Genomic DNA, 9,697 nt, shown 5'->3' with positions numbered 1-9,697 from the left:
GATCACATATAAAAATATTCATTCTGGGCAGCTCCTATTAGGGCACCAGCCACATACACTAGAGTTCTTGACAGTTGATTATGACATGTCTCATTTTGGGTCTGTTTAAATTTATCCTATTTGGAGTTCTCTCTCTCTCTCTTCTCCTTTTTGAATTCCCATTATGTGTATTTGGCTACTAAATGGTGCCCCACAGGTCTCTTAGATTGTGTTTACTTTTCTTCACTCTCCTTTCTTTCTCCTCCTCAAACTTGAGAATTCAATTGTCTTATCTTCAATTGCTGATTCTTTCTTCTCCCTGCTTAAATCTGTTGTTAAATCCCTCTAGTGAATTTTTCATTTCAGTTGTACTTTTCTGCTCCAGAATTTGCTTGGTTTCTTTTTATAATTTCTATCTCTTTATTGATATTCACTTTTTGTTCATACATAGTGCTACTGATTTCTTTTAGTTCTTTATCCGTATTTTCCTTTAGTTTGCTAAGGTTATATAAGACAGTATTAAAGTCTTTTCCTAGTAAATAGGATACTGGGAGTTTCTCAGGAACAGTTTCTATTAACTTATTTTTTTTTCCTTTAAATTGACTATGCTTTCCTATTTCTTGTGACTTTTTTTTTTGAAAATTGGACATTTGTATATTATAATGTGTAACTTGGGAAATCAGATTATCTCTTTTCACCACATTTTTGGTGTTTTTTTTTTTCTTGTTCTGTTTATTTGCTTTGGGTTGTTTAAAGCTGTAGTAGTCCATTTATTTATTGACTTTCCCAAGCAATTATTGTAAGCACTATATTCCTTGTCATATGTGGTCTCTGAAGTCTTTCTGTGTTCAACTAGTATTATGGATTGGATGCTAAGTGCTTTGGATGCCTTGGATGCTAAGTGCTATCCAAGCAACCAAAACCTATCAACAAACAAACCAGTGAAGCATACAAAAAGTGAACAAGAGAAAAACACCTCTCACAGTCTTTCAAGACTGCATCTATACCAGTGCCTTCCTTCAACATTTAGCCAAGCTTATACTGAGCCCAGGGATCAGTCTTGGGCTAAAGTTTAGGGTCTTATTAAGAAGACCCAAAATGAAAACTTGGGGCCTTTTCTGAGCATGTGTTTTATTGTGGTCATGCACATGGCTTTCTAAATTCCCTCATATACATGATTATTTTTGAATATCTTAATTTCCCAATTCACTCCAGCTTTTGCGTTAGGCAGTCTGATGTATATTTCTACTGTGCCCTTTTGTGGCCTGCATCTGAGAGTAGTTGGTTTCAGTCTGCAGTGTCAGTACTTTTCTGGCCTGAGTTCTCAGTTAAGCAAAACAGAGATGAATGCCTTCTATTAGTCCTTCGGGTAGCTCTTAGACAAGTTAGAATGGAGATACACAAAAATTAACACACAAGGGTTATGCTGCCCTCTCTGGAGTCAAGAACCAGGATTCTCCTCTGGGAACAAGGGCGGTTGCTGCTTTAAGACCAAAACTACTGTTGTGTAGGGGAGGACATGGCAGAGGGCAAGTAAAATTGGGTTACAAAAATTTCCTACCATTTAGAAATATCTTTTTCTCAATTCAGCACTTGCTTGGTTCCTAAAAACCTGTGACTGCTTTCTAGAACTCGTACTGGCAGGTCCTGCTTGTTTTTCTATGTTTCTTTTAGGAAATGAGAACCTGGAGCCACCGTTTTGCCAATGTCAGTCTAGCCTGTGGTCCTTGAAAGTTACGCTGCTGTGGCTTTTTTATTCTCAGAATCTATCAGTATGCTTGGTATCAGAGAAAGGCTGGATAAATGTTGATTAGGCATGTCAATTTGGTGAGCATCCAGGCTCATAGCAGTACATGGATGGGCGCCCATGGCCTCCAGTTTGTTCCTGAAGGCTCTGGAAATACCTGCTCCTTCTGAGTGATAAAGAATGTGGGGACTGATATAGGCCAAAAGCTGCAGGGGGCAGAGAATACCAAGAGGCACAAATGCACAAAGCCAGAACCATGAGTATAGACTTGCTATGCTGTATTCTATTTGTGAATATTCATTTTTAAATGGTTCATGATGATGATGATGTTTACCACTGTTTCAACTCAAGAAAAGGATTTTCTCAAGATTTTTCCAATGCAAAAAAAAAAAAAAATTGATGAGACAATATTATTGTTTAAAATGTTTTAAAAGGCTGGGCAAGGTGGCTCACACCTGTCATCCAGCACTGTGGGAGGCACAGTGAATTGATAGAGCTCAGAAGATTCAGACCAGCCTGAGCAAGAGTGAGACATCTCTACTAAAAATTTAGTGCCTGTAGTCCCAACTACTGGGGTGGCTGAGGCAAGAGGATTGCTCAAGCCCAAGAGTTTGAGGTTGCTGTGAGCTATGATGTCGTAGCATCAGAGGGCGACAGAGTGAGATGTCTCTCAAAAAAGAAAGAAAAAACTGAAATATTAAGCAGTCAGAAGAGCTTTTACCCTATTTTGCCATGTATTACGCTCTCCCACGTTTTGGCCCAAACTTTCAGGAAAATGTTCCTTGAGAAACTGGCTGGCTCTCCCCCAGGAGAGACACATCTGGGGAGTGCTGATGTTCCCTGGCACAGCCCTCCCAGCACTGCTCTGGGAAGGGTGCCCCTTCCTCTCTCCCGGGAGCACTTCCCTCTGTTCCACACTGTGGGCTGCAGCCAAGATGGTCACACACCTGGCTGGTGGCACAGGAGCTTCTGAGGCCACTTGGCCTACAGACAGCCATGTGGGTCCCGGGGGGCTGTGTGGGCCCCCAGGCCTCTCTGTGGGGCTGGACCTTGGGCCTCACTAGCTCTAACACTGCCCCTTTCCCTGATCATGGCCCTTGGCATAGGCTGCTCTGGCCTGGTCCTGCTGGATCCTGGATCTTCCCAGAATGGAACCCCATGAGCCTGGTGGGCCCAGGAGGGAGGGTGGGCAGCCCTAGCAGGCCCGCTGGACTCCCCTGCTCCTGACCCCTACTACCCATGTATAACGCACATCCTTATTTTCCCTCAAAAATTTGAGCAAAAGGTCTGCATTATACATGTGTCATGGATGTATTTCTTGTAAGTCATTCTTATCCATTCTTTAAAGCAGTTTGACCTAGGAGTCCTGCTAGACCATACTTAGCTCAGCTGCAAGAAGTGTGAACATCAGAAAGTTAAAACAAACAAACTCCCCAGTAAGCAGGAGTCCGACTTTTTTGACCATCCCAGCTTTCTCCCGTATATTGTTCAGAGCTTTTGGGACTCAACCAATAGAAATGGTGCCTTGCTGTCTCAAATAAAAGAGCATTATGTATTAGAAGTCTCTTTGGGAAATTGTGAGCCAGAGGATCTGTGTGGAAATGAGTGAGAACCATGGACCTTTATGATAAGAAGAGGCCGGGGTCACACAGGGACCACAGGACCTACCTGTCAGGACCACCTTCCCAGGCTGTTCTCTGGAGTCCAGCATCTTGCTTCAGGCCAAGTCCCGTTCACACCATCCTGGCCTTGCCTGTGTTCTAGGTGGGTCCAAAATGGAGCGTCTGTTGCCTTCTGCTCCTACAGCAAAGCCAAGTCGCCATGTGAAACAGAGGTCAGATGCAGGGCTGCCAAGAGCAAACAACCCAACAAATACCTCTCTGCTTGCAAGATTTGGGTAGGCAAAATGGAAATCATTTTGTGAAGCAACCATTTATTAAGTACTTTATTGAGGTATAATTCACATGCCATAAAGCTCACTTGTTATAAAGTATATGTTTTATTGAGTTCTGGCATAGTCACAGAACTGTGCAGCTGCCACCACATTCTAATTTTAGGACAATCCATTTGTTTTCAAAATTGAAGATAAAGATTTTCTTGTTATGCAACCTTGGATAGATTTGGAAACACATCTGTTCCACAGGGTGGTGTGTCTCCGACCACGACTTCCTCTTGCCTCCTGCTGTTTACCCTTGAAGGCACAAGGAGGGCAGGGGCTCAGGGACTCCAGCAAGTGTGGGTTCTGAGAGACGGCTCTGGCTGTTGTATGGCAAGGTGGCTGGCTGGTCACTTCCTTCCCTCTGGTCCCAAATGATCACATTCTGAAAGGAAGGAGAGGTAAGGAGGCTGCCTGGAATGTTTTGTCTCCTTTATCATCTGCAGACAGAAGTCCCAGTCCCCTCTTTGTACCCGTCTTGGCTTTACTTTTACTCTTTAAAGCTGTGATTCCCACCCCCTGGTGTGCACTGGTACTGGGCTGTGCCGGTTAAGAAATGGGCCACAAAGCAGGAGGTGAGTGGTGGCCGGTGAGCAAAGCTTCATCTGTATTGACTGCCACTCCCCATAGAGTCACCACGCTCTGCGTCCTGTCACGTCAGAGTGGCTTAGATTCCCACAGGACCAGGACCCCTACTGTACTGCACATGTGAGGGATCTGGGCTGTGGCTCTTTATGAAAATCTAACGCCTGATGACCTGGGGTTTGGACCTCAACAGGGTGGTGGAGGTGACAACTTCAGGATCCTGCTGCCTGGCTGGCCCCTCTAAGCACACACCTGGACACGTTGGGCAGAGGACCTCTCTGCTTTGGACAACTAGATTAGCCAGGTTTAGAGGCCATGTAGCAAATGGTACGTGGAGTGTTGAAGGTAGGTGTGGGTGATATCACGAGGTGTCCAAGGAGACTCTCATTTCCTCTCCGCTCACACCCCTTCTTAGTAGATCTCTGTAAAACCTGAGTAAGGTTAGGGCACCCAAGGCAGGCTATACAGGCAGCTGTAGGGATCAAACCAGAAGACTTCGTGGATTGAGAAACCAGGACTACCACTTGGGCAGCTCTAAGAGACAGGTGTAAGCTGAGCGGAGGAACCGCCTGAAAATAAAAGGGAGAGGAAAGTCACAGGCAGAGCTGAGAAGGGGCAGGTGCCTCGAGGGAGAGGTGAGAGGAAGGGGGAGGAAGAAGGTGAATGAAAAGAGCTGCCTGGAGGCGTCCTAACAAGAGCTTCCTTCCCTGGGGTAGTGGCTGGCTTCCTGCCTGGAAGGTGCGGGGAGGCTGCATCAGGACCCGGTGCAGCGGGAAAGTGACAAACCTGTCACCGAGACGACACGGAATGCTTCTTCTTCAAATATTTTATTAATCTGTTTGGCCAAACAGGTAATGGAAACAGAATAGTAATTTGCTAAAAAGTTCAGGTCATGAATGCCCCTTTCCCACAGGAAACAGAAGACTCCATGGTTACAGAATGCACCATTGGGTTATGACAACGTTTCAAAATAAGGTTTCCATTTCATATGTAACAATGTAAACTTCAAAAATAGTAAACTCTAACCCCCGTCCCTCTTTACAGATCTATCACAGATAGAATTTTCTGGCAGACCTAGAGTGTGTAAGTAAACAGCCTGGTGCTTAAAAGTCTCATAAAAAGGTTTACAGATTCAGTAAATAGTTTTTCAGTCTTGGTTGGGAAGTAAAAGCAACCAGCCATCCCCTGCTGCACCGTCTACCTTAAACCGTACTGTGACCACGGACCGCGTTCCACAGACACTGGTCATCAGCTTCGTCGTGTTTGCACACACACACACACACATATATATAGTTTTATTTGTTTCTAAAGTTTTTACATCTAGATTAGAAGACGGCGCCAGTGACTTATCACGTCACCTGGCTTCACAAAGGTAAGATGAAAATTCTGTAGAAGGCACTGAAATTTCTCTTGCATGATCTTACGCAGACACGCGAGAGCAGGCCAGCCTGGGCTTGGGCTTCGCCGTCCCTTCCTGCTTCCTGGCACAAGACTGTCCTCTGATGGTTTTCAATGTCCATTGTCATTTCTGTCTCACCTCTTCGCATCCCAGCCATCCCTCCCTCCCTCCACCCCAATTCATGGACAGTTATCATTTGGTTCATTGAAATTCCTTAAAATTAAGAGTACAGCTCTGGTATAAAACAAAATATGACCTACCATCGCTGAAAAATAATCACAGTGTGCGATGTCATGTTCGGCTGCTAAGATTCAAAACATTTGCCCTGGCTTGTCAAGAACGTCAGTCCTCCAAAACAATCTCTGCAAAGGGTCGTTTGAACCCACTTTACATTCATTGATTAAGCGCTGAGAGGCTCTTTCATCTCCAATCGGTACCGTTAAGTGGAAGGTCTGATGTGGAAAGGGCAAGCAAGGTGGACATGCCAATAATACCATAGAACTTACCGCGGATGACCAGGACTGTACAGGTATGTACACCTTACCCAGCGGGGGCTCCTCTGTCAGGAACACACCTCCCAGTCACACTGTGAGGGTGTCACCACTGAGGGCGAGGGTGTCACCACCTAGAGCGAGGGTGTCACCACCGAGTTCCAGAGCGCCGTTAGCGCGCAAAGGAGGGGCGGGCTCTCCGGCTCTTGCTCTGAGGTCCTGAGCCCAGGTCTGCGCCGCCCTCCGCAGGCTCCTCCTTCTTCCTCACTTTGAGGCGGGTGAGCAGCTTGATCAACCAGACGTCCCACTCTTCTGGGAGGAGCAGGAGCAGAAACCCTAGGCCGATGATGATGATGGCAATGATCCGGACCCCGTTGAAGACTATCTGACTGGTGTAGTGGTCGACCACTGTGGGAGGCAGAGCAGTGGGTTACTCACCTGGGTGGGGGGGCACAGGACCGGGCCTGGGGCATCCCCATCTGCCTGGAGGGGTGGGGTCTTCCCTGAACCACAGAGTCCTCATCAGCTTGGTTTGGTTCCAGCTGTGGCTGCCTGTGGTGAGTGAATCATTCTTCACTTTATAAACTCTCTGGTGTTTGCCCTTGCATTTCACGTCCCCAAACTGAGCTGGCACTGAAGTTCAAACACAGACTTGGGTGAGAGGCAGTGTACAGGTCTACACACACACACACATACACACACACCCGGACCCTTGAGCAACATGGATTTGCATTTTGTTTGGAAGTGGACTTTTTTTGGCCTCTGTCACCTCTAAGACAACAGACCAGGTAACCCTGTCTGCCTCCTCAAAATGCTGATTATGAGGAGGAAGGCCTTAATGCTGATCTACTTCTATTAATGAATGGTCAATGGATTCCCTCTTTTTAATGATTTTCTTAAAAACACATGCTCTTCTCCAGTTTACTTTCTTGTAAGAATACAGAATGTGATATATAACCGTACAAAATATGTGTTAATAGACTTTATCTTATCCATAAGGCTCCTGGTCAACAGCAGGCTATCAGTAGTTGAGTTTACCCAAGTTATATGCAGATTTTCAATTGTGTGAGTGGTTGTAGCCTTTAACTTCCTTTGTAGTTCTTCAAAGGTCAACTGTATTTTAATTTTTTTTTTTTTTTTTTGCGATAGTCTCAAGCTGTCACCTGGGTAGAGCGCCATGGCGTCATAGCTCACAGCAGCCTCCAACTCATGGGCTCAAGCGATCCTCTTGCCTCAGGTTTTCTATTTTTAGTAGAGACAGGGGTCTTGCTCTTACTCGGGCTGGTCTCGAACCTGTGAGCCCAGGCAATCCACACGCCAGAGTGCTAGGATTACAGATGTGAACCACTGTGCCCAGCCCGCGTTTTAATTTTTAATATTGGCAAACCATTCCGTTACTTCAACAGAGGGAGACACTCAGCCAGCCTGTCCCACGAACAGATATTAGGGAATGTTCTAAAAGCTGAGTGATGGCTCCTCCCTGACCAGTCCGACAAGTAGCATCTCCTCTGCTTCTCTCCTGCACTCAGGAGCTGAATGTGATTCCTTCCTTCAACATATCGAAGCTCTTACGTTGTGGTAGTAATAAATTATCGAACACCTGGCTATATTCTATGCTCACAATAGGTCTCTATATAAGACTTGGCTGGAATATGTCTTGGAGAGAAACACCCTGTGACTATAAATTAAAGTTACAAGGAATGTAGGGGGAGTATGTTGATAAGTCATATTTCAGAAGCCCACAGTGTGTCTGGACCACTTTTTACCAGCTATGCAGGAGCTTAGGTTCTTTTTGCATCTTAAAGTGCCGTCCATAGAGTATTTCATTTAATTCTCACATCAACCAGGAGTGCTGAGAACAGAGCTGATGACTTGGGACTCCAGACCTCCAGGGGGCCATGGTGGTGTTGGGTCAGACTCTAGTCTCCTGGCACCTGTCACATTGCTGCCAGGATCCTGATGGCAGAGGTGCTAGTGCCATGCTGGGCATAGAAAGCACATGTGGGACAGGAGAGGAAGAAGCCAATTCACAGGAGAAGGCTCAGGAGACTGAAAGTTGCTTCGCTTGTGTTTCAGGGCGTGTTTAACACCATAAGAGAAGGACATGGCTTTCCAGGGAGGCAGAGCCTCTCATGGCCTGGGAGAGGGAACATTCAGGAGATGGCTCTGGGGGACGCTGTGCCGGGGCCTTGGGGAGGGGGCACTGTTCATAGCCTTCTTCTGGCTGAGAAAAAGATGCACAGGGAGGTTGGGGGTGAGGCCAGGGAATTCTGGGAAAGAGGCCAGGGAATTCTGGGAATAAGGCCAAAATTTATACCCGTGTAAGGAAGGCAGGGAGGGACAGGTGATGACAAGTTTTTGAGAGAGCTGTCTGCAAGACGCAGTGGCAGTAAATCCCCAGCGGAGCGTGGAGTAAGGTCTGAGAGGTTCTCTCTCTTGCTTTCCCAGGAGTGGAGGAAGATGATGTCACCTGTTCCACATCACAGCCTGAGCAAATCTCTCCCCCCGAAAGTTACTTGCAGGTAGTAATTTTTTCCTGCTATTTAATTTTCTACATTTACTGATAATACTAATGACATTCATCTCTGCTCCCCACACCAGTTAGAACAGAAATGGCTTTAGATGTTCTGTGTCTTGATGTGGTGTGTGAAAATCAATCCGTTATGGAGAAAATAGTGTGGATACTACGTATAACCAACATCAGCATTTTATGTAAATGCCCTTTTTTCTTTGCAAAAGGTTTAACATGCATTCTATACCAGGCTCAGAACATATGGGAGTGTATATGTTTGAGTGTGTGTGCAAGTGTATGAGTATGTATATGCATGTGTGTGTATCTGTGAGAGTGTGTGCATGTGTGCAAATGTGTATACATACCTGTATGAGTGTATATATGTATATATGAGAATGTATGAGTGTATGTGTGTGCAAGTGTGTGTGTACATGTGTGCATGTGAGTGTGAGTGCATGTTGTGTGTGCACAAGTATGTATGTGTGCACTGTGTATGCGTGTGTGAGAACGTGTGTATGTATATGTGGTTGTGTGAACAAATGTGTGTAGTGTGTGCAAGTGTGCTCGTGTGAGTGTACATGCGAGTGTGTTTAGGAGCAGATACAGAAAGCCGTGTAGGTTTACCTGCATTCACAGGTACACTGAGGACGATTCCAAGAGACATCAGAGTGGGATAAGTAACGGCGATTCCAAAATTTAATACAATATTGAATGCTGAAAGAAAGAATGCAAGAGGCAGGAGTTACTCGTGAGCACCCTGGGCCTTGCCTCCTGCCTGGCCTGTCTGACCGGAGTTTCTCTGATGAGGCTGGACTCACAGCAACTACAGTGACCCTTCCTTCTGAATAGGTGAACTGGAGGTTCCTCTGGGGGCTCCAGGGCTTGGGATTAGGGACATACAACTTGACTGCTCAGGCCCTCCATTCCCTAAGTTTTGAAGAAGAGAAAAGAAATTTGGAAAAGGCAGCAGTGAGAAGGGACTAGGAATGCTTTGCTTCATTTTGCTGCCAGTGGGGCTTCCGGGATAAGGGTGTGAACAGGAGCTCCA

At 46.0% G+C, this 9,697-nt stretch overlaps 1 pseudogene; it reads right to left on the bottom strand.

Annotated features, from left to right (window-relative positions):
- Nucleotides 1-5,814: 5,814 nt before the first annotated feature.
- On the bottom strand, nt 5,815-9,382 carry LOC100954687 (annotated as a pseudogene).
- Nucleotides 9,383-9,697: the final 315 nt, after the last annotated feature.

Source organism: Otolemur garnettii, unplaced genomic scaffold, assembly GCF_000181295.1.
Source record: "Otolemur garnettii isolate 467f Iridium unplaced genomic scaffold, OtoGar3 scaffold00776, whole genome shotgun sequence".
Taxonomy (NCBI): Eukaryota; Metazoa; Chordata; class Mammalia; order Primates; family Galagidae; genus Otolemur; species Otolemur garnettii.
Note: the sequence above shows the minus strand (reverse complement) of the source record. Positions and strands in the feature narration are given on the sequence as shown.